The sequence below is a fragment of the Microcaecilia unicolor genome, chromosome 2 (genome assembly GCF_901765095.1).
Source record: "Microcaecilia unicolor chromosome 2, aMicUni1.1, whole genome shotgun sequence".
In the NCBI taxonomy this organism is placed as follows: Eukaryota; Metazoa; Chordata; class Amphibia; order Gymnophiona; family Siphonopidae; genus Microcaecilia; species Microcaecilia unicolor.
In genome coordinates this window covers 313,400,282-313,426,351 of record NC_044032.1, presented here as the reverse complement: position 1 = coordinate 313,426,351, position 26,070 = coordinate 313,400,282, and the positions used below count along the sequence as shown (strand labels likewise).

The following is a 26,070-nucleotide window of genomic DNA, read 5'->3' as shown; positions in this document are numbered from 1 at the left end:
TCAGGTGCAATATCTTTTTTTTTTTTCTTCTTTAGTACACCCAGTGAGCACACAGTCCAAACTGTAACCCATCAAGCTGCACAGACACGTTACTTCACTCAGAATTATATTTACCTGGCTGCTTCCCTTCCAACTACCAGGCGTTAGAGGGTCCGATGCTTATACCGACCCTCCTAACACCACATGAAACAAAGCGTGTGCTTCAGCCTCAGAACTCAGCTTATCAATGAGCTGAGAGAAGTAATTCCGTGTGCCAGCTCTGCACTGTTAGCGCCTGGTGTCCTGCCCCAGGAGACTGCAGCTCATCAATCACGAGACACCAGAGTTGTGGCACAGGCCGCTTGCAGTGTATGCGAGTCGTTCTGCTCACATTCGCTGCTAGTAGCAAGAAGCCCAAAACCAAACTACCTGTAAGTTCAGGAAAAAAAAACCCCATGCATTCTTTAAAAAAAAGCCTAAACTTGCGGGAAAAAAAGCAAGGTTGGCAACACTGGAGTATCTGAAGTGAGTATTAGAATACTGGATTGCTCCTTGAGTGTTTCTACGCCATACTTCGCCTCTCTGAAATCGGCTGTCCTGAGAGCGCTGTAGTGAAGTCACGAGGAGATGGCATGTGAGCACGCTGCATTAAAAAATGGACAAATGAGGGTGGTGATAAACACAGCAATAAAGGGGGGTGTGTGGATGTGTAGAAAGGCGCCTTCCCTGGATGTGGAAATGGGACAGAGTGAGGAGCTTATGGAGTTGTTGGTTGGGAAATGTTCTAGAAAATGTAAACTGACAACTTAAGCAGGGGTGGAGGTGGACTTTGAACAGCTATCTCTCCCTCCTTTACTACTATCTCTCCATTGGAATCTTTGGAGAGAGGTTCTTGCACTAAATGTGTTTTGGTACATTTTAAGGAATGGTTAAGAGAAAAAGTGTGGCTTGCCTGATAAATTAAGGATTTAGTTATTGTTTTGGCTTTAAAAAAAAAGGACTTTAAGAGTAGGTGAAAAGGTAGTAAAGTGTGTGTAAAATAATGATGCTTGAGTTGTCTTGGATCTGGAATTACTTTTCAGAGACCCTTGGATGCCTAAGAGGTGTAATGAATTGCTTATATCTAGTAAACCTGAATGTAACTTAACCTTGAACTAGTGCTGGAAAGGTATAAGCTAAAGTCAGTAAAAGTCAGTATAAGATGGGCCAATAAGTCACCTTTTTTTTTTTTTTAACTCTTACTCCATATTTGCTTATTCCATATTCTGTCTATTAAGGTGTTCTATTACGTATTGTGTTGACATTGTAAGTCACTTGCAGCAGATGAATCCGGGAACTAATGGGTTGTCCGCCTACCAGCAAGTGGAGATAGAGATAAACTAAAGGCATTGATGCCATACAGCCAGCTCCTTTCTCAGTTAGTATGTCTCTATCTCAGCAGGTGGTAGACGGCTTTTTCTCCAGCTCCTGGGCCCAAGGCCTCTGAGGGTGATCCTGGGCCGGTGGCCAGTTTGAGCCGGGGGTGGCAGACTGGTGGTGTCCCCTTTGGCAGCATACGCAGTTGCTGGGGCCCTGCTGCACCTCAAATTCCCTCTGAACAGGCTTTTGCTGTTCCTTTCCTTCCCTGTTTTTCTGCCTCAGTAAAAAAAAAAAAAAAAGAGAACCATAGAATTTATTTAAAAGAGAAACAGAGAAGCACAGGGAAGTGCGTTTTTGCTGAGATCAGGTTTGTGTTACTGCTGTCCAAGTCCTGTTTTCTGTTGCCTGCTTGTCTGAGCCTGCCTCGAAGTGGAGGCAGAGAGTTTTTTTTTTCTTTTGCTCAGCTGTCAGTTCCCGCGCTTTCCCGGTCCGGGTAAGTCCTGCTGGGTTCCTGTTTGGGGACAGGCAATGGCAGCGGAGGCGGTAAAACACTGTTCCCGATGCGGGAAATGGCGTTTGGCAGCAGGTCTTTGCAGCGCTGATTTTGCGGGACTTGACGGAGCAGTGGCCCCCAGAGAGCGTGCTTTCCCGCCCAGAGCCTGGCAATTCTCACATCGTTTTGCGATCGGTTGCGGAGCTGGCTCTGGTAGCGGTTTTGGGCAAAGCTTCTTCTCCACTGGTAGGGAAGTCGGGGGGGGGGGGCGACAGACACTCTGGGCGGTGGTGCAGGTGCCATGGATGCGACCTTCGTTGTGGGGGAGAGGTTTTCGCCAGAGTTTATTTTGCTACTCCATCAGGCGTTTTTGTTGAAAAGGGCCTTGCCCCCCCCCCCCCCCCCCCCCCCCCCCACATGGCTGTGAGAGCTTCGGCCTTTGATTCTCTCAGGGGGTCTGGGGGTAACCAAGAGATTTGGGGGTTTTCCCCAGAGGATTTCTCCTCCCTTAAAAAGCCTAGGCTTTCTTTGGGGTCTGAGGAGGGGTCCTGCATATGGTCGCCTGCAGCTTCCTCCGTGGTGGCTCTCTCGGAGCAGATGGGTAGAGGACGTGGAGGACGGTGTCCTCACTGACCAACTGGAGGAGTCTTCCGCAGTGAGGATTTTCCATAAGGAGGAGTTGTCCTCCTTTATCTCTCAGGCACTGGAATATAGAGGACCCTGAGGTTGTGGCTTCTCAGGTGGTCAACCCCAAGATGGCTAGTACCAGATGACCTTCTAAGGCCTTTCTGGTACATGAAGCTATTGAAGAGTTGATTTTGGCCCAGTGGGTGGATCCGGATGGGGGGCTGAAAGTAGCCAGGGCTATGGCCAGGTTGTATCCAGTTTCAGCGGACCGTTTAGAGCAGTTTGCTGTACCTAGGGTGGATGCCCTGGTGACGGCGGTCACTAAGAAGACTACTCTTCCAGTGGAAGGTGGTATGGCACTTAAGGATGTGCAAAACAGACGGCTAGAGGCCTCTTTAAAACGTGCCTTTGAGGTGGCCGCTTTGACACTTCAAGCTTCTGTTTGTAGTTCTTATGCTGCTAGAGTGTCAGGCTTTCAAGGCAGAAACTAGGTTCATGAGCCCGGCCACGGCTGTGGAGCAGCGGTGGCAGGCAAGACCACCCCACACCAGAGACAAGGCAGAACTCTGATAGAAACAGCTAGACTTCACCTGCGCTTGACCGCCCTTCCCCAGGAGTTGAGCCCCTGGGTGCAGGTGGCCGGCAGGACTTACTGGACAGGGTAGGCACTGGATACCAACTAGGCTGATCAGGGACTGAGGGTCAAAGGGGAAAGGAATATACATGGGCAGTAAGGCAGGAAACTGGGCTAGGACTCGCAGACAGACAATACTACACAAAGCAGGAAATGGACAAGCTAAAGGACAGAAACTGAAAGCTGCCACGCAGCCACTGAAACAGGGTACAAATACTGACAGACAAGAGGCAGGTCTGAAAGCTACAGAGCAGCCACTAAGCAAGAGAGAGACAAACAGAAACTAGACAAGGAATATAGACCAGAAACAAGACTAGGGAAATAAGCAAATAAACCTAAGCTAAACTACACACAGACTAACTAGAATCAGACAAGGAACAATACAAGAAACCAGACTAGGCAGAAGTGCAACAAAGCACCAACAAACCAGGGACCTTAGACGATGCAAAGGCAAACTCAGAAGGTTTCCAGGTGGTAATAAACCCATCAGCAGCTGAAACTGAGCTGCAGGAATCATGAGGCATCTACGGGTGAGGCTAGCTGCCAAACTTCAAACCAAGTCTGGAGGGCTGGAATATCTGGACCGGACCAGAAAGAAAGTCTGGAAAGTCTATGGCAGCCACTGGTTCTGGCAAGAGGAACACAAACCAAGACACAGGCAGAAAGCATACTGAAGCACAGAGAGGCTTAACACACACAGGTGCAGTATAGTGGAGTAATCAGAGCCATGCTGGAAGCAGCCAGCACACAGAGACAGAACTAACTCAGGAAGAACAGACAGAAGCCAGCTCAGAAGCTGACCATCGGAAATAAGGTCTGAGAGGGGTCATGACCACAATCTTGACATAGTGCTTGTCCCAGCTGGCTACATTCTGTCATGGATTTGATTTCGGAGTCTGATATGCCAGGAACTCCTCAGATGTCGCTGATGGATATTGGGCTGCCGTACTTGGCGGATGCCTTGTATGATTTGGTCCGTGCTTCAGCCAAACTCATGGCCTTGACCATTTCCTCTTGTCTTCTGTGGCTCCGTCATTGGGCCGCAGATATGGCCTCTATGTCACGTTTTCCAAAAGCAGGAACTGGGTTTGTGAGCCCTTGGGCCACTGCCGAGGAGCGGCAGTGGCTGGCAAAACCACCCCACACTGGAGACTAGGCAGAACAGGACTGGAACTCCGGACTGGAGTTGCATCAGAGGCAAACAGGCAGGACTAAGCAGAGCAGGTATCCTCAAACTTCACCTGCACTTGGCCACTTTTCACCAGCAGTTGAGCTCCTGGCTGCAGGTGGCCAGCAGGACTTACTGGGCAAGGCAGGACTGGAAACCCCCTAGGCTGAACCAGGCCTGAGGGTCAGAGGGAAAAGGAATAAACGGGCAGCAAGGCAAGAAACAGGGCTAGGACCCACAGAAGAGACAACACAAGGCAGGGAAAGGACAAGCTAGGGTACAGAAACTGGAAGCTGCAAGCAGCCACAAAAGCAGGAAACAAACACTGACAAACAGGGGAACATAGTAACATAGTAGATGACGGCAGAAAAAGACCTGCATGGTCCATTCAGTCTGCCCAAGACAAACTCATATGTGTATACCTTACCTTGAATTTGTACCTGTCCTTTTCAGGGCACAGACCATTATAAGTCTGCCCAGCAGTATTTCCCGCCTCCCAACCAGTCCCGCCTCCCATCACCGGCTCTGGTACAGACCATATAAGTCTACCCTCCCCTATCCTCGCCTCCCAACCACCACCCCCTCTTCCCCCAACTGCTCCGCCACCCAATTTCAGCTAAGCTTCTGAGGATCCATTCCTTCTGCACAGGATTCCTCTATGCATATCCCACGCATGTTTGAACTCCGTTACCGTTTTCATCTCCACCACCTCCCGCGGGAGGGCATTCCAAGCGTCCACCACCCTCTCCGTGAAAAAATACTTCCTGACATCTTTCCTGAGTCTGCCCCCCTTCAATCTCATTTCATGTCCTCTCGTTCTACCGCCTTCCCATCTCCGGAAAAGATTCGTTTGCGGATTAATACTTTTCAAATATTTGAACGTCTGTATCATATCACCCCTGTTCCTCCTTTCCTCCAGGGTGTACATGTTCAGGTCAGCAAGCCTCTCTTCATACGTCTTGGAATGTAAATCCCATACCATCCTCGTAGCTTTTCTTTGCACCGCTTCCATTTTTTTAATATCCTTCGCAAGATACGGCCTCCAAAACTGAACACAATACTCCAGGTGGGGCCTCACCAACGTCTTATACAGGGGCATTAAAACCTCCTTTCTTCTGCTGGTCACTCCTCTCTCTATACAGCCTAGCAATCTTTTAGCTACTGCCACCGCCTTGTCGCACTGTTTCGTCGCCTTCAGGTCCTCAGATACTATCACCCCAAGATCCCTCTCCCCGTCTGTGCCTATCAGACTCTCCCCGCCTAACACATACGTCTCTCTTGGATTTCTACTCCCTATGTGCATCACTTTGCATTTCTTCGCATTGAATTTTAATTGCCAAACGTTAGACCATTCTTCTAGCTTCTTCAGATCTTTTTTCATCTTTTCCACTCCCTCCGGGGTGTCCACTCTGTTGCAAATCTTGGTGTCATCCGCAAAAAGGCAAACTTTACCTTCTAACCCTTCGGCAATGTCACTCACAAATATATTGAACAGAATCGGCCCCAGCACCGATCCCTGAGGCACTCCACTACTCACCTTTCCTTCCTCCGAGCGAACTCCGTTCACCACCACCCTCTGTCGTCTGTCCGTCAACCAGTTCCTAATCCAGTTCACCACTTCGGGTCCTATCTTCAGGCCGTCTAGTTTATTTAAGAGCCTCCTGTGGGGAACCGTGTCGAAAGCCTTGCTGAAATCTAAGTAGATGACGTCCATAGCACGTCCTTGATTTAATTCTCCCGTCACCCAGTCAAAGAATTCAATGAGATTCGTTTGGCACGATTTCCCTTTGGTGAAACCATGTTGTCTCGGATCTTGCAACTTATTGGCTTCCAGGAAATTCACTATCCTTTCCTTCAGCATGGCTTCCATTACTTTTCCAATAACCGAAGTGAGGCTTACCGGCCTGTAGTTTCCAGCTTCTTCCCTATCCCCACTTTTGTGAAGAGGGGACCACCTCCGCCGTTCTCCAGTCCCTCGGAACCTCTCCCGTCTCCAAGGATTTATTAAACAAGTCTTTAAGAGGACCCGCCAGAACCTCTCTGAGCTCCCTTAGTATTCTGGGGTGGATCCCGTCCGGCCCCATGGCTTTGTCCACCTTTAGCTTTCCAAGTTGTTGATACACACTCTCTTCCGTGAACGGCGCTCTATCCACCTCATTTTCAGGTGTACTTTTGCCAGTCCCTCTCGGTCCTTCCCCAGGGTTTTCTTCAGTGAAAACAGAACAAAAGTATCTATTTAGCAAATTGGCTTTTTCTTCATCATTTTCTACAAAGCGTTTCGTTGTATCTTTTAGTCTCACAATTCCCTTTATAGTCTTTCTCCTTTCACTAATATACCTGAAGAAGTTTTTGTCTCCCCTCCTTACATTTCTAGCCATTTGTTCTTCCGCTTGCGCCTTTGCCAGACGTACCTCTCTCTTGGCTTCTTTCAGTTTCATCCGGTATTCCTCCCCGTGTTCCTCCTCTTGAGATTTTCTATATTTCTGGATCGCTAAGTCCCAAAGTGTCAGCTAAATGCTGTTGTTATCAAGGGAATGCTCTAGTTGAATGGACCCAAATGGTCCAGTCTGAGCAAGAATTTTCACTTGATTTAACTTTTAAAACTGCCCTAGATATTGCTAACTTTCCTTTTCACTAAGTCTAAATATTCCCAATAATTATAGCAGTTCCTCTCTATCAGAGTTTGGCAGGAACAGAAAGAAAGCCAGAAAGAAAGAGAGAGAGGTTTCACAGTGCTAATTAAAATTATTAAGCAATAAGCATTAAAATTTAAAGAGATTATCGGTAGCTCACCTACAAAACCAGCTAGTTGAGAAGTTTGGGGATTTTAGGTCAGAATTAAACCTTTCCTTTGCAGGAGTTTTGGTTCAGTTCCAGCACCGGCAAACGAACTAAAAACTGCAAGCAGCCACTGAAGACAGACAACACAGAAACCTAAGCACTACACAAAGAACTACAAACAAAGAGCAAGACTAAGAAACAAGCAAACCCTAACCTAAACAAAGACTAACTAGAAACGGGCAAGAACTTCAGGCAAGAAACTAGAACAAGGAAACAAACTCAGGCTGAAGGGCAACAAGCACCAACATACCAGGGCCTTAGACGATGCAAAGGCAAAGCAGAAGGTTTTCAGAATGACTAATAAGCCCAACAGCAGCTGAGGCTCACTGCAGCAATAACCAGGCAACTATGGATGCTGTGCAGATTCAAACAAGCAGAGCAAGTCTGACAGTCTGGAAGATCCGGACCGGACTGGCCTGAAATCTGGAACGGGTGACAACAACCAGACAGTTCACTGCAGCCACCAGGTCAGGCCACCAGATGGCGAGAGGAAGGAGAGCACGAAACATGGGCACAACCGTGACACTCTTAAGCAACGGCCCATTAAATTACCTTTCCGAGGGAAATTGCTTTTTGGGGAAGACCTAGAAAAGATTGTTAAAGATTTGGGGGATTCCAAATCTCAGCGTCTTCCGGAGGATAGACCCAAGTTTACTTCCAGGCAGGGAGCCTCGAGGTCACGTTTCAGAGAGACACGACGGTATCGCCCAGGGCGGTCCAATGCAGCCTTTCAGCGTCCTTGTTTTGGGCAGCGTTCTTCCTTTCACAACGAGAAGCGTCCGGCTGGACCCCACTCTTGTCTGGGGGCTCCTTCTCGGGCCTCCAAATGATGGGGCGCAGGTCCACTCGGGAGGAGAGCAGGTCTGTGGTCGTCTTTCTCTGTTTCTTCCAGTGTGGGCGAGAATTACTTCGGACCAGTGGGTCCTCGATGTGGTGCGAGAAGGATACAAGCTAGAATTCTCGTCAGTCACAGACTTTTGGACCGCGATACACAGCAGGACTCCAGAAAAGAGGACAGCGGTTCTGCAGTGTTTGCGAGGCCTGCTAAGAATAGGGGCTATCGTACTTGTTCCTCCTCTCGAAAGACGCACAGGTCGGTGCTCCATCTTCTTTGTGGTACCAAAGAAGGGAGGGGCTTTTCGGCCTATTCTCGATCTCATAAAAGTAAACCAGTTTTTGCGGGTTCGTCACTTCCGCATGGAGACATTAAGGGCAGTTATTGCTGCTGTTCAACCAGGCGAGTTTTTGACTGCTTTCGATTTGAGTGAAGCTTACCTGCACATTCCCATTTGGCAGCCCCATCAGAGATTTCTCAGATTTGCGGTGCTGGGTCAGCACTTCCAGTTTCTGCAGAAGGAGGGGATTCGAGTGCATCCATATCTTGACGACTGGCTGATTCGGGCGACGACAGCAGAGGAGAGTCGAGTGGTCACCGACCGAGTGATTGCGGTGTTGCAATCCTTAGGTTGGGTGGTCAATATGGACAAGTCATCTGGCTCCTACTCAGATTCTGGAGTATCTTGGAGTGCAATTCGTTATGAAGCGGGGGAAGGTGTTTCTCCTCAAGGGGCGAAGGATCAAATTGCTTTCTCAGGTACGGACCTTATTGAGTCGTCGTGCTCCCCGAGTGTGGGACTATGTTCAGCTCCTCGTTTCCATGACGGCAACCTTGGAGGTCATTTCATGGGCAAGGGTTCACATGCGGCCTCTTCAGAATTTCCTTTGAGCAGATGGCTGCCGCCGTCGCTGGATTATCAACAATGCCTTCCTTGGTCGAGCCGGGCCAGGGACAGTCTTGCGTGGTGGCTCCAGTCAGCCAATTTGCAGAAGGGTGTTTCTCTGGCGTCTCCCAATTGGGTGGTAGTTGTGATGGATGCCAGCCTTGCGGGCTGGGGAGCCCATTGTCTTCATCGAGTAGCCCAGGGATCGTGGACCCCTCTCAAAGCGACTTGGTCGATAAATCGTATGGAGTTGCGAGCAGTCGTGAATGCGCTGCGGAGTTTTCAGGACCTTCTGCAGGGGCAGGCGGTTCATGTATTCGCGGACAACACCAAAAAACAGTGGCCTACATCAATCAGCAGGGTGGCACTCGCAGTCTTCCCTTGGCTGTGGCAGCGTCTCATCTTCTAGTATGGGCGGAAGTGCATATTCAGAGTCTGTCGGCAGCACACCTTGAGGGTCAAGACAATGTTCAAACGGATTTTCTCAGCTGGACTCTTTTGGACGCAGCGGACTGGACGCTGTCGGACTTGACTTTTCGGCTGATCTGTCAACGTTGGGGAAGACTAGTAATGGATCTCATGGCCATGGCTTGCAATGCCAAAGTTCCCAGGTTCTTCAGCCGCAAACGGCAGCCAGGATCCGCAGGATTGAATTCTCTTTTCCAGCCATTGCTGGAACAGCTATTGTATGATTTTCCTCTGTGGCCTCTGATAGGGAGAGTTCTTTGCCACAGAGAGTGGCATCGGGGGCTGGTCGTTCTAGTGGCCCCAGACTGGCCCCGACGTCCGTGGTATGCGGATCTCGTTCGAGCACTCTCAGATCCACCATTGCGACTTCCGGTGACTCCCGATCTGCTGCATCAAGGTCCAGTTCAAATGGAAAATCCCTCCTGCTTTGGTCTTACAGCTTGGCTATTGAGAGGCGGCAGCTGAGGAAGAAGGGATTTTCAGGACCAGTCATTGCCACTCTTTTGGGGGCACAGAAGCAGTCTGCTTCAGCAGCGTATGTGCGAGTTTGGAAAGCTTTCTGGGCGTGGTGTGCTTTGCATGCTGAATCGCCTTTTTGGGCGGACATTCCGGTTATTCTGGAGTTCCTTCAGGATGGTCTTCAAAAGGGATTGGCATATAATTCCCTTTGAGTGCAGGTGGCCGCGCTAGCTTGTTTTAGGGGCAAACTGGACGGTTCCTCTTTAGCAGCTCACTCTGATGTGGTCCGTTTCCTACATGGGGCTCTTCGGCCTCCTCTGCGGCAGCCGTGCCCGGCGTGGCATTTGAATGTGGTACTGCGAGCCCTCCAGGCCCCCACCGTTTGAACCGTTGAATCAGTTTTCTGAGAAGGATCTAACACTTAAGACAGTGTTTTTGGTGGCCGTTGCTTTGGCTAGGAGGATTTCTGAAATTCAGGCTTTGTCTTCCAGAGATCCTTTTTTAGCAGTTTTCTGAAACAGGGGTGTCGATCCCCATCCCCGCTATCATTTTAGTCGCCCTTCGCTGCACCTTTTCCAATTCTACTATATCTTTCTTGAGATGCGGCGACCAGAATTGAACACAATACTCAAGGTGCGGTCGCACCATGGAGCGATACAACGGCATTATAATATCCTCACACCTGTTTTCCATACCTTTCCTAATAATACCCAACATTCTATTTGCTTTCCTAGCTGCAGCAGCACACTGAGCAGAAGCTTTCAGCATGTTATCGACGACGACACCCAGATCCCTTTCTTGGTCCGTAACTCCTAACGTGGAACCTTGCATGACGTAGCTATAATTCGGGTTCTTTTTTCCCACATGCATCACCTTGCACTTGCTCACATTAAACGTCATCTGCCATTTAGCCGCCCAGTCTCCCAGTCTCGTAAGGTCCTCTTGTAATTTTTCACAATCCTGTCGTGAGTTAACGACTTTGAATAACTTTGTGTCATCAGCAAATTTAATTACCTCGCTAGTTACTCCCATCTCTAAATCATTTATAAATATATTAAAAAGCAGCGGTCCTAGCACAGACCCCTGAGGAACCCCACTAACTACCCTTCTCCATTGTGAATACTGCCCATTTAACCCCACTCTCTGTTTCCTATCCTTCAACCAGTTTTTAATCCACAATAGGACATTTCCTCCTATCCCATGACCCTCCAATTTCCTCTGTAGCCTTTCATGAGGTACCTTGTCAAAACGCCTTTTGAAAATCCAGATACACAATATCAACCGGCTCCCTTTTGTCCACATGTTTGTTTACTCCTTCAAAGAATTGAAGTAAATTGGTCAGGCAAGATTTCCCCACACAAAAGCCGTGCTGACTCGGTCTCAGTAATCCATGTCCTCGGATGTGCTCTGTAATTTTGTTTTTAATAATAGCCTCTACCATTTTCCCCGGCACAGACGTCAGACTCACCGGTCTATAATTTCCCGGATCTCCCCTGGAGCCTTTATTAAAAATGGGCGTTACGTTGGCCACCCTCCAATCTTCCGGTACCACACTCGATTTTAAGGATAAGTTGCATATCACTAGCAGTAGCTCCGCAAGCTCATTTTTCAGTTCTATCAGTACTCTAGGATGAATACCATCCGGTCCAGGAGATTTGCTACTCTTCAGTTTGCTGAACTGCCCCATTACGTCCTCCAGGTTTTCCATGAAGTCAGTAAGTTTCTCCGACTCGTCCGCTTGAAATACCATTTCCGACACCGGTATCCCACCCAAATCTTCCTCGGTGAAGACCGAAGCAAAGAATTCATTCAGTCTCTCTGCTACATCTTTGTCTTCCTTGATGGCCCCTTTTACCCCTCGGTCATCCAGCTGCCCAACCGATTCTTTTGCCGGCTTCCTGCTTTTAATATACCGAAAAAAAAATTTACTATGTTTTTTTGCCTCTAATGCTATCTTTTTTTCGTAATCCCTCTTGGCCTTCTTTATCTGCGCCTTGCATTTGCTTTGACACTCCTTATGCTGCTTCTTGTTATTTTCAGATGGTTCCTTCTTCCATTTTCTGAAGGCGTTTCTTTTAGCCCTAATAGCTTCCTTCACCTCACTTTTCAACCAGGCCGGCTGTCTTTTGGAGTTCCGTCTTTCTTTTCTAATTCGCGGAATATGTATGGCCTGGGCCTCCAGGATGGTATTTTTGAACAGCGTCCACGCCTGTTGTACAGTTTTTACTCTCTCAGTTGCCCCCCTAAGTTTTTTTTTACCGTTCTTCTCATTTTATCATAGTCTCCTTTTTTAAAGTTAAATGCTAATGTATTTGACTTTCTGTGTACAGTTACTTCAAGGTCGATATCAAAACTGATCATATTACGGCCCCAGTACCATAACGTCCCTCACCAGATCATGCGCTCCACTAAGGACCAAGTCTAGAATTTTTCCTTCTCTCGTCGGCTCCTGCACCAGTTGCTCCATAAAGCTGTCCTTGATTTCATCAAGGAATTGTATCTCTGTAGCATGTCCCGATGTTACATTTACCCAGTCTATATTTGGATAATTGAAGTTACCCATTATTATCACATTGCCCATTTTGTTCGCGTCTCTGATTTCTTTTATCATTTCTGTGTCTACCTGCTCATCCTGGCGAGGCGGACGGTAGTACACTCCTATCACCGTTTTTTTCCCTTTTATACATGGAATTTCAACCCACAATGATTCAAAGGTGTGATTTGTGTCCTGCTGAATTTGTAATCTATCTGAGTCAAGGCTCTCGTTAATATACAATGCTACCCCTCCACCAGTCCGGTCCACCCTATCACTACGATATACTTTGTACCCCGGTATGACAGTGTTCCACTGGTTATCCTCCTTCCACCAGGTCTCAGTAATGCCTATTATATCCAATTTTTCATTTAGTACAATATATTCCAACTCTCCCATCTTATTTCTTAGACTCCTAGCATTTGCATATAGACATTTCAGAGTATGTTTGTTGTTCTTATTTGCATGATGCTTAGAACCTGACACTATTGATTTGACATCTTTTGTCTGATCTTTAGTTGTATTTAAGGGCACCTGGTCTACCATGGTCTGTTGTGCAACCTCACTATCTAGAAACCCTATCTTCCCTGTTTGTGAGGTATCTTTGCAAGATACCTTTTCCCGAACCATGCGCTTTTGAGCAACTGTCGGCCTTCCCCCCATTTCTAGTTTAAAAGCTGCTCTATCTCCTTTTTAAATGCCGACGCCAGCAGCCTGGTCCCACCCTGGTTAAGGTGGAGCCCATCCTTTCGGAATAGGCTCCCCCTTCCCCAGAATGTTGCCCAGATCCTAACAAATCTAAAACCCTCCTCCCTGCACCATCGTCTCATCCACGCATTGAGACTCTGGAGCTCTGCCTGTCTCTTGGGCCCTGCACGTGGAACAGGTAGCATTTCAGAAAATGCTACCCTAGAGGATCTGGATTTGAGCTTTCTACCTAAGAGCCTAAATTTGGCTTCCAGAACCTCTTTTCCACATTTTCCTATGTCATTGGTACCCACATGTACCAAGACAGCGGACTCCTCCCCAGCACTATCTAAAATCCTATCTAGGTGACGAGTGAGGTCCGCCACCTTCGCACCAGGCAGGCAAGTCACCAGGCGATCCTCACGTCCACCAGCCACCCAGCTATCTATATGCCTAATGATCGAATCACCAACTACAACAGCTGTACTAACCTTTCCCTCCCAGGCAGCACTTGGAGACATATCCTCGGTGCGAGAGGATAGTACATCCCCTGGTGGGCAGGTCCTGGCTACAGGAGTACTTCCTACTTCACCAGGGTGATGCTCTCCTTCTAGGAGACCTCCCTCCTCCAAGGTAGCACAAGGGCTACTAGACTGGAGGTGGGACTTCTCTACAACATCCCTGTAGGTCTCCTCTATGTACCTCTCTGTCTCCCTCAGCTCCACCAAGTCTGCTACTCTAGCCTCAAGAGAACGGACACGTTCTCTAAGAGCTAGGAGCTCTTTGCATCGGGCGCAAACATATGACATCTCACCAACTGGGAGATAATCATAAATGTGACACTCAATGCAAAAGACTGGATAGCACCCCTCTCGCTGCTGGACTGCTGACTCCATCTTAGTGTTTTTGAGTTTTTCAATAATTTAAAACTTGCTACAGTATTAAGGATATTAGCCTAATATAAAAGTGTCTTTTACTTTTTATAGTATATTGTGTGATTTATTTAGTATTTCCTTCTTAGATGGTGATGAAAAAATATTTAAAACTCTATAAGAGCACTCCTTGCTTGTTACCCTAATTACAATAACTGACTATAAATGAGGAGTTGTCCTAGGGGTGGGTGGAAATACTAAATTAGATCCTGCAGTGGCTGTTAGATTCTGTTAATGCTGTGGTACAAAGCTTTTAAAACAAAGTGGAAAAGACTATGGAGATTAGCTGTTTTCTGTTAGCTGTTGAAATTTGTTTTTTAATTTTGCCTAACACTAACCTACAATTCCTCCTTTAAACCTCAATCTTTAAGTTCCCAAAGCACAAAGCAAAGTAGCATTCACTTACCAGAGAAATGTCCTCTTCTCTCAGAACTTCTCAGAAAGAGATTACATGACTCCATTACAAGTAGTAACTTGGAATGTAGGGGGCATCCACTCGCCCATTAAAAGACAGAAAATCCTAAAAATCCTCAATGATCAAAAGACATCAATTGCATTTTTGCAGGAGACACATTTAACATGTACAGAACATGCTAAATTGAAGCGATGGTGGGTGGGAGAAATTTTTGAGTCCCCGGCAGTGGGAGGGAAAGGAGGAGTGATTACACTAGTACGAAAAGGTATACATGTGAAAGTTAATAAGGTAGTAGGAGACACTGGGAGCAGATATGTGTTGGCATCTGTAGTATTGGACAGACAACCAGTCTTGCTTTGCAATATCTACGCACCAAACACGTTTGATCAGCGATTTTACACACAGCTCACTAGTGCACTGCAAGGGTTAGGAGGAATCCCGATTATAATGGGGGGGAGATTTTAATGAAGTAGCGGACCCGGCATTGGACAGGTCCGGCTCTATTGGGAGAGAGAGACCTAGGCCTGGGAAGGGAATAGCAGCAATGGAGGAAGCTTTTGCGGTAGTAGATGTGTGGAGAACCCTCTTGAAAGGGACTATACCCACTTATCGAGGGCCCACGCCACTCTGTCCCGTATCGACTATATATTAGTAACTGGAGACATATTTGCACAAGTGGACACAGCAAAAATTGGGCCAATAGTGGTCTCAGATCATGCCTGGGTAATGGTGAGGTTGGAACTGGACGGAGGGATGAGAGAGGACTATATATGCAGATTCCCAACTTGGCTTTATAGGGATGGACAATTCTTACCCCACTTGACTAAATGTTGGAAAGACTTCAGCATCAATAATGAGATTCATAGGACGGATCCAGTACTTTATTGGGAGACAGCTAAAGCAGTGCTTAGAGGGGAGATTATAGCTTATACAAGTTTTAAGCAGAAAATGAGGAGACAAGAAATTCTTAGACTAGAAAGGAGAGTGACTAAATTGCGACGTCAGTACAGTGCAGGACATACTCAGAGCCTCTGAGTGCAATTACTAGAGGCCCAACAGAGCCTCAACGAGATGCTGCACCGCACAGTCAGGAAATCCCAGGCTTACTATAAATATCAGCTTTATAAATTTGCAAATAAGGGAGGGGGTTTTTTAGCGAAGGTTATGGGCAGAAAAGTAGGTTATCGAAAGATACTCACATTAAGGGATCATGACGGGTCACTAGTACACAAGGATAGTGAAATTTCGGGAGTATTTAAAGATTTTTTTGAGCAGCTATATAAACCACAGGAGGATCTGGTCAGGCCTAGTGAGGCATATTTGGCTAGTATTGAGTTACCTCAAATGGAGGATGAGGAGTTAAGGGTGTTGAATGCAGAAATTACTGTAGATGAAGTTGTGTGGGTGATCAAACAAAGTCCTTTAGGGAAGGCACCGGGCCCTGATGGAATGAGGAATGAGTTTTATAAATTAATGCAGACTGAAATCAGCCCGGTGCTGACCGAGGTGTTTAATTTAACTGTTCAGCGGGGATCTCTGCCACTACATATGAACCAGGCCTATATAACAGTACTGCTTAAACCAGGTAAAACAGCTCACCACCCAGAGTCTTATCGACCAATTTCACTTTTAAACTCAGAGGCCAAGTTTTTGGCTAAATTGCTAGCTAATAGACTGGCCAGATATCTACCCTCTTTGATAGAAGAGCCACAAGCGGGATTTGTCCAGGGTAGGAAAATAGCAAAGAATATGAGGAGAATACTTTTAGCACTGGAGAAAACACAGAGGGAAAGACAGTCAACCATGTTAATCAGTTTTGATGCCGAAAAGGCTTTTGATCGGGTGTACTGGGGATTCCTATTAGAAACACTTAAAGCATATGGTGTGACTGGGTTCTTCATGCAGGCGATTAGATCTCTGTACACCGATCCTAGAGCGAGAGTCCTTGTTAATGGTCTTGCTTCGGATTGGTTCCCCATTGGTCGAGGCACACGCCAGGGATGTCTTCTCTCACCCTTACTTTTTGTTTTAACACTTGACCCGTTGATAAGGGAGATAAGTAACAGCGCAGATATAAAGGGAGTACAGGTACAAGACCGGGAATTTAAAATAGCAGCATTTGCAGATGACTTGTTAGTGTTAATAACAAATCCCAAGAACTCTATGGGGCACCTAATGGAAAGCATAAGGGAATATGGGGACTTCTCCGGATTTCATTTAAATTTGATGAAATCGGAGGCCTTAGTGAGCCCAGACATTAGGAAGGCAGACTGGGAACAGTTCCCATTACTGTGGGCGACGGTGTCATTCCGATATTTAGGCATTCAGTTGACATTGGACCCGGCTCAGATATACGCTTCCAATGTTCCGCAATTACTGCGAGACACGAGGGAGCAGTTAAGCAGGTGGAGTTCTCTACTATTAACACTTTTGGGCCGGATCCATTTGTGCCGTATGTTGGTATTTCCGAAATGGTTATATGTACTGCAGGTACTACCAATACGGATATGGAAAAAAGATCTCCGTGTTCACCAGAGACAGGTGCCCCGATTTTGTTGGGCCGGACGGAAATCAAAACTCAAATGGGAGTATCTTAGTGGGGCCCATGCGAACGGGGGGGTTGGGGATCCCTAATATGCATACATACAATCAAGCATGCCTCTTAAGGCATTTAAGAGATTGGGTCATGGGTACGAACACTTATACAGATGTACAATTAGAGTGTGCGCATTTTAGCCCCTGGCACCTCAATTACTTATTACACGCAAAATTCGGAAACCTTCCACAACAAGTTAAGCATAGCCCACTTTTGCAGCCTTTAAGACACTTGTGGAGAGAGAGAACAAAACTTTGGAAACATAGTTCAGAGAGTAGTGTACTGCTGCCAATTACGGGTAATGCGGAGTTCTCACCTGGGAGAGAAAGTAAATTTTTTCGAGACCTGGGGAAGCAGGGTGTGATACTTTTGGAAAACTTTCTACGAGAGGATGGGACAGTTATGGCTTATTCAGAGTTTGAGAGGCACTATGCGGGGGGAATGTTAGCGAAATTAGCCTACCTACAACTCTCACATTACATACATGAGCTCCCCACCGTAAGTCTACTGCCGGGTTTTGAGAAGGACATCAGGGAGTTTTTGGCTGGGGATGCAGCAGGACAAATTTCGGTGTCATGGTTTCACAAGGTTTTGGAGGGGAAGCAACCAAAAAGAGATGTTAAGACGGTTGCTGAAAGATGGAGCCGGGAGGTGGACGACTGAATAACAGAAGGGAAGATATTAGCGGCGCTCCAGGGAGGGGTAAGGGTGGTACATAGTGCTGAGTTGCAGGAATGCCATTTTCGCACCATACACAGAGCATATTTCTCAGTTAAGCAGGCATGGTATGCAGGAGTGGTAGAAACAAGTAGGTGTCCCAAATGTGCAGAAGCAAATGCATCATTCAGCCACGGTTTGTGGCTATGTAGAGAGGTACGGGGGTTTTGGTCAGCTCTCTCTAGGTTTTTGGGATGGGTTCTAGGATACCGGGTGGACCTGTCCTTCGAGAGGGTGATACTGAGCTCCATGACAACATGGAACAAAGGAACTTTAGAAGAAAAGATGTTCCTTAGTAAACTTTGTATTTTGGGGAAAAAATGCATTCTAAATTGCTGGACAACGGATAGAGGACCCTCATATTGGTATTGGAGAAACAGGCTCCACGAACTTATGTTATGGGAAATGCAGGATGCCCGTAACACACCAAAGAGGCGTCAACGATTTATAAAAATTTGGGGGGCGTACCTACATAAAATATCCCCACGAGCACGGAGTCAGGTTTTGAATAATTTGGGTTAGTCGGTATGTATGGAAAGAATAAAATTAGAAACATGAGATACAATCCATGTGTCAGGCATCACTATTGGGTGGATGAGCTTCATGGTAAAGAGGGGAGGGAGGAGAGACCTCAATAAAAGTTTTGAGGTTCTTATAACTACTGCTCTTAACTGTGAGGTTTTGGAATTTTATATGATTTTATAGATATGATACAGATTATCAATACATGCACCTCTCAATAATGGCAATGAAAAAGAGAGGGAGGGGGGTCATGGGAGAAGGGGAGAAGAGAGGAAAGCCCAAAATGACAACACAATGGATAATGAACAGTTAAATAACTAAAGTGTCATAGCACAATCAGTCGCTCTGGAATTCAAATTATGCAAATTGGTAGAGCAACACTAATTGAATAAAGATAACGAGAGGATGGGCATGGGGGGGGGGAACGATAAAAACTAGGTGACAGAAGATAGCAAAATGTATTAGCTGTTTATTCATGGTTAAGTTAATGTACCTTTTAAAATGGAATGTGGAAACTATTTTGCAATGTCATCAATAAAAGCGTTGAATTGTAAAAGAGATTTGGATGGCTTGGACTTGGGGAAACTCCACTGTTTATTCCTAGGATAAGCAGATAAAATGTACTGTACTTTTTGGGGATCTTGCCAGGTACTTGTGACCTGGACTGGCTACTGTTGGAAACAGGATGCTGGGCTTAACAGACCTTCACTCTGTCCCAGTATAATACTTATGTACTTAAGTCCTGATTAGAACCCAATAGAGACTGTGTGGTAGGAGCTGAAACAAACAGTTCATGCCCAAAAACCCACAAATGACTGAATTAAAGCAGTTCTGTAAAAAATCACTGGACTAAGATTCCTCAACAGCGATGTAAAAGACTAATATCAAATTATAGGAAACGTTTGTAATTACTGCTGCTAAAGATGGTTTGACAAGTTATTAAGCTTAGGAGGCAGTTATCACATGGGCAACATAGGTGTTGGATAACTTTGCTCCTTAAATAAATCAAGCAGCAACTTCAAAACGTGTGTTTGCACAGGCTCCCTTTGTCTATTACATTTTGTTTAAACATCAGAAACCATTCATTGTGACATATAAGCAATGACAGGGGAAATCAGGAAGGGGGATCTTTTTACATCACTGTTATGCTTTATACTTAACTAGTAAAAAAAAAGCCCGTTTCTCATTGAAATGAAACGGGCGCTAGCAAGGTGACCACCTTCTGCCATTAATGTTTTTAAGGGAAGTTCCAGCGTCCCCCTCCCAATTCCAGGGCCCCCCTCCCTTCTTCCCAGTTCCAGGGTTGTCGTCCCTCCCTCCGAGTTCCAGGGTCATCGTCCCTCCCTCCCCTCCCTTCCAGTTCCAGGCCCCCTCCCTCCGAATTTTAAAAGTCATCCTGGCTTAGCTTGTCGGGGTTACAGCGACCGGCAGCAGCAGTAAAAAGCATGCAGGCTTGGCACTTCAGTTTTCCCTTCTCTGTCTCTCAGCTCTGGTCCCCCCTCATTTCCTGTTTCCGCAAGGGCAGGACCAGAGCTGAGAGACAGAGAAGGGAAAACTGAAGTGCCAAGCCTGCATGCTTTTTACCACGCGAGGTAAGTCAGGATGACTTTTAAAATTCAGAGGGAGGGGGCCTGGAACTGGAAGGGAGGGACGACGACCCTGGAATTTGGAGGGGGGGGGATGGACGACGACCCTGGAACTCGGAGGGAGGGAACGAACTTCCGGTTGGTGAATATTATATGCAGCCTTCCCTTCCCTCTGAGGGCGGGGCACTGAGAGCGAGTGCAAGGCCTGTGGTTGGTCCCTTCTCCTTCTGACGTCGCATTTCTTTCCCTGGCAACTATACAGAGTTCCCTCGAGGGCGGGGCAATTACAAACACTACACGGCTTCACTGCCACGGAGTCAGTTTCAGAACGTTGGAGGTGCGAATTATTATATTAGAAGATTATCTTGGCATTTCCCCTAAGAAAAAGTACAGTATCGAATGCATTCAAGTTTTGGGCCTAATATACTGGAAAGAGCCTTCCAGATGTGCCAACTATAATTACCATGAATGGAGTAAATTGTTAAAGCAGTGGGCTGAGAACCAGGGAAGCTTGATTCAAACCCAACTACAGTTCCTCGTGATCTTGGGCAAACCACTTAATTCACCACTGCCTCAGTTACGAAACAGAAAAAATACCCACTGTACCTGAATATACACTGCTTCAATAGCTTGCAGGCGGTATTTGAGAAATAAAAATTAAAAAATAAATAGTTTAATATCACACAGTTGCCCAGTTGTCTTCAGACAGATTATCAATCCTTAGCTTTTGCTGGCCCATCTCACACTCTGTGGTCAACAGTAGCAGCCAACAACCACTTAAGCTACAGCTTAATTTTAACCAGTCTTCTCTCTTGCTGCCTAACGCAAGATAAGATTTGTGTCTTGTTTATACCTTGACCATGCTGTAGTTCCATGTTCTCTGAACTGTCATCTACCAAGAATGCCATCTCTGGTGGGATATAGATCTTCATTAACTATCTCACAAAAAGTAGTACATTAATATAGTTTGTGGAGAGAAATTACTCTCTAGATTAAAAAAAAAAAACCAACACAGTGATATTACACCCACTATGCAGCAAAATACAATCCACAGCCACATACTAAGAAAACTCATTACTGCCCTAAAATCTTTAATTTAAGAATGCATCATTCTTATTTAAGCCTAGTTATTTTATTTTTATTAGGATTTACCACCTTTTTGAAATAATTCACTCAAGGCTGTATACAGTATGACTTAATCAAACATAAACAATAGACAATAACAGAAGTAAAAATATTCAAACAATACAAAAGTATGTCACAGTATGCTACTTTACCCACTCCTACCCTGAAATAATATTTAACAATCTCTCTGACCTCATGTGCAACTTTCTTTAAATCAGTCACCTTACTTTCTAAGTCTTACCTATATCTTCCATCTTTGCTTTACCCTTTACTATCAATTATAATGTTTGATTGCATATTGCATTGGCATTGTAAGTAGTATACTATGCTATACTTTATACTGTTATTTTAATATTTTTACTGCTGTAATTGCTTTTTGCTCATGTTTGATCTATTCTTACTGTACACCGCCTTGAGTGAATTCCTTCAAAAAGGCGGTAAATAAATCCTAATAAGGTAAAATTATGTCTTACCTGATAATTTCCTTTTCTTTAACGCAGCAGATGAATCCAGGAACTAATGGGTTAAGTTCACCTACCAGCAGGTGGAGATAGAGATAAACTAAAGGCAGTGATGCCAGATGGCCAGCTCCTTCCTCAGTTAGTATGTCATTCATAAGCATTTGCCAAGGCCAAAAATATGAAACCAATAACAACCAGAAACTATCCTCACTATGAAAAAACAGAGAACCAAATAAGAACTTTGAAATAACTGCAACTTCAACCAGAAATCGGAATCCTTGCCGTGTTCCCATATCGGTCTGAACTTTGCAAAAAAGAGAACCCGGAAGGAAAAAATAGCCACACTGCACGGAAAATGAAAACAAACGTCAGCTGAACTAGGGAGGGATCCTGGATTCATCTGCTGCGTTAAAGGAAAGGAAATTATCAGGTAAGACATAATTTTACCTTCCTTGTCACTTGCAGCAGATGAATCCAGGAACTAGTGGAATTTACCAAAGCATTTCTTAAGTAGGGTGGGAAGCCGACGCTCCCCGCGTCAACACTCCTGCCCAAAAACTTGCATCCTCGTCTAGCCTGTAATGCTTTGCAAAAGTATAATGGGATGCCCAAGTAGCCACCCGACAAATCTCTCCAGAAATAAGGCCTATGCCCCGGCTCAAAAAGCCGCCTGTGCCCGAGTAGAATATGCCTTCAGGGCCACTGGAGACGCCCGCCCTTATAGCAGATACGCCGCTCCAATGGCTTCCCTAATCCAGCGAGCAATGGAAGCCTTAGAAGCCGCCTCATCTCTTTTCGAACCCAACAAGAGCACAAAGAGATGATCCGAGCGTCGAAACTCGTTAGAGATCTGCAACTACCGAAACAAGGCTCTCCGCACGTCCAGGAAACGTAGCGAGGCAAACTCCCCCGGATAATCCTCTCTTCGAAAAGACGAAAGATAAACTGTCTGATTGACATGGAAAGCGAAAACCGGCTCGGCTCCCCCCTGAGCAAGCCAAGCCATTTCAGGAGGTGGTCAGGCAGCTGAAGGCGTGCAGAAAATTCCTGGCCAGAGGGGTGTATGACACCTTTGATGTTGCGTCCAGGGCCGCTGCTCAAGGTGTGGTGATGCGCAGACTCTCATGGCTGCGTGCCTCCGACCTGGAGAATAGAATCCAGCAGCGGATTGCGGACTCGCCTTGCCGTGCGGATAACATTTTATGGAGAAAAAGTCGAGCAGGTGGTAGAGCAGCTCCACCAGCGGGACACCGCATTCGACAAGTTCTCCCGCCGGCAGCCTTCAGCCTCTACCTCTACAGGTAGAAGATTTTTCGGGGGAAGGAAGACTGTTCCCTACTCTTCTGGTAAGCGTAGGTACAATCCTCCTTCTCGACAGCCTGCGGCCCAGGCAAGCCCCAGCGCGCTTGCTCTCGTCAGCAGCGTGCGCCTCAGCAAGGCCCCTCGGCTCCCCAGCAAAAGCAAGGGACGAGCTTTTGACTGGCTCCAGCAGAGCATAGCCGACATCCAAGTGTCAGTGCCGGGTGACCTGCCAGTCAGAGGGAGGTTGAAAGCTTTTCACCAAAGGTGGCCTCTCATAACCTCCGATCAGTGGGTTCTCCAAATAGTCCGGCAAGGATACACCCTCAATTTGGCCTCAAAACCTCCAAATTGTCCACCGGGAGCTCAGTCTTACAGCTTCCAGCACAAGCAGGTACTTGCAGAGGAACTCTCCGCCCTTCTCAGCGCCAATGCGGTCGAGCCCGTGCCATCCGGGCAAGAAGGGCTGGGATTCTATTCCAGGTACTTCCTTGTGGAAAAGAAAACAGGGGGGATGCGTCCCATCCTAGACCTAAGGGCCCTGAACAAATATCTGGTCAAAGAAAAGTTCAGGATGCTTTCCCTGGGCACCCTTCTTCCCATGATTCAGGAAAACGATTGGCTATGCTCTCTGGACTTGAAGGATGCCTACACACACATCCCGATACTGCCAGCTCACAGGCAGTATCTGCGATTTCAGCTGGGCACACGTCACTTCCAGTACTGTGTGCTACCCTTTGGGTTCGCCTCTGCGCCCAGGGTGTTCACAAAGTGCTTGGCTGTAGTAGCAGCGGCACTTCGCAGGCTGGGGGTGCACGTGTTCCCATATCTCGACGATTGGCTGGTGAAGAACACATCCGAGGCAGGAGCCCTGCAGTCCATGCAGATGACTATTCACCTCCTGGAGCTACTGGGGTTTGTGATAAATTATCCAAAGTCCCACCTTCTCCCAGTGCAGAAACTCGAATTCATAGGAGCTCTGCTGGATTCTCGGACGGCTCGCGCCTATCTCCCAGAGACGAGAGCCAACAACTTGTTGTCCCTCGTCTCGCGGGTGCGGGCGTCCCAGCAGATCACAGCTCGGCAGATGTTGAGATTGCTGGGCTACATGGCCTCCACAGTTCATGTGACTCCCATGGCCCGCCTTCACATGCGATCTGCTCAATGGACCTTAGCTTCCCAGTGGTTTCAGGCTGCTGGGGATCTAGAAGACGTGATCCACCTGTCCACGAGTTTTCTCAAATCCCTGTATTGGTGGACGATTTGGTCCAATTTGACTCTGGGACGTCCTTTCCAAATTCCTCAGCCACAAAAAGTGCTGACCACGGATGCGTCTCTCCTGGGGTGGGGAGCTCATGTCGATGGGCTTCACACCCAAGGAAGCTGGTCCCTCCAGGAACGCGATCTGCAGATCAATCTTCTGGAGTTACGAGCGGTCTGGAACGCTCTGAAGGCTTTCAGAGATCGGCTGTCCCACCAAGTTATCCAAATTCAGACAGACAACCAGGTTGCCATGTATTACATCAACAAGCAGGGGGGCACCGGATCTCGCCCCCTGTGTCAGGAAGCCGTCAGCATGTGGCTCTGGGCTCGCCGTCACGGCATGGTGCTCCAAGCCACATATCTGGCAGGCGTAAACAACAGTCTGGCCGACAGGTTGAGCAGGATTATGCAACCTCACGAGTGGTCGCTCAGTTCCCGTGTAGTGCGACAGATCTTCCAGGTGTGGGGCACCCCCTTGGTAGATCTCTTCGCATCTCGAGCCAACCACAAAGTCCCTCAGTTCTGTTCCAGGCTTCAGGCCCACGGCAGACTGGCATCGGATGCCTTCCTCCTGGACTGGGGGGAGGGTCTGCTGTATGCTTATCCTCCCATACCTCTGGTGGGGAAGACTTTGTTGAAACTCAAGCAAGACCGAGGCACCATGATTCTGATTGCTCCTTTTTGGCCGCATCAGATCTGGTTCCCTCTTCTTCTGGAGTTGTCCTCCGAAGAACCGTGGAGATTGGAGTGTTTTCCGACCCTCATCACACAGGACAAAGGAGCGCTTCTGCATCCCAACCTCCGGTCCCTGGCTCTCACGGCCTGGATGTTGAGAACGTAGACTTTGCCTCTTTGGGTCTGTTAGAGGGTGTCTCCCGTATCTTGCTTGCTTCCAGAAAAGATTCCACTAAGAGGAGTTACTTCTTTTCTGTGGAGGAGGTTTGCCGTCTGATGTGACAGCAAGGCCCTAGATCCTCGCTCTTGTCCTACACAGACCCTGCTTGAATACCTTCTGCACTTGTCTGAGTCCGGTCTCAAGACCAACTCTGTAAGGGTTCACCTTAGTGCAATCAGTGCATACCATTACCGTGTGGAAGGTAAGCCGATCTCAGGACAGCCTTTAGTTGTTCGCTTTTGTCAAAGCCCCCTGTCAAGCCTCCTACAGTGTCATGGGATCTCAATGTCGTTCTCACCCAGCTGATGAAACCTCCTTTTGAGCCACTGAATTCCTGCCATCTGAAGTACTTGACCTGAAAGGTCATTTTCTTGGTGACAGTTACTTCAGCTCGTAGAGTCAGTGAGCTTCAGGCCCTGGTAGCCCAGGCCCCTTACACAAAATTTCATCATAACAGAGTAGTTCTCCGCACTCACCCTAAGTTCTTGCCAAAGGTTGTGTCGGAGTTCCATCTGAACCAGTCAATTGTCTTGCTAACATTGCTAACATTGGACTTCAAGAGAGCATTGGCCTTCTATCTGGAGCGGACACAGCCCAACAGACAGTCCGCCCAATTGTTTGTTTCTTTTGATCCCAACAGGAGGGGAGTGGCTGTGGGAAAATGCACCATATCCAATTGGCTAGCAGATTGCATTTCCTTCACTTACGCCCAGGCTGGGCTGGCTCTTGAGGGTCATGTCACGGCTCATAATGTTAGAGCCATGGCAGCGTCGGTAGCCCACTTGAAGTCAGCCACTATTGAAGAGATTTGCAAAGCTGCGACGTGGTCATCTGTCCACACATTCACATCTCATTACTGCCTGCAGCAGGATACCCGACGCGACAGTCGGTTCGGGCAGTCAGTGCTTCAGAATCTGTTCGGGGTTTAGAATCCAACTCCACCCCCCTAGGCCCATGTTTGTTCTGTTCCAGGCTGCACTCTCAGTTGGTAAATTTTTTAGGTCAATCTCAGTTATGTCCTCACCGTTGCGAGGCCCAATTGACCATGGTTGTTGTTTTGAGTGAGCCTGGGGGCTAGGGATACCCCATCAGTGAGAACAAGCAGCCTGCTTGTCCTCGGAGAAAGCGAATGCTACATACCTGTAGAAGGTATTCTCCGAGGACAGCAGGCTGATTGTTCTCACAAACCCGCCCGCCTCCCCTTTGGAGTTGTGTCTTCCCTTCTCTTTGTCTTGCTACATATGAGACTGGCCGGCACGAGCCGGTTCGGGTGGGAAGACGGCCGCGCAT

General features: G+C 47.2%; 1 protein-coding gene across 2 annotated transcripts in view; it reads left to right on the top strand.

Annotated features, from left to right (window-relative positions):
* RAD23B (RAD23 homolog B, nucleotide excision repair protein) overlaps positions 1–26,070 on the top strand; it is a 340,024-nt gene that overhangs the window by 1,230 nt on the left and 312,724 nt on the right. The gene's annotated exons all lie outside the window — the stretch shown is intronic.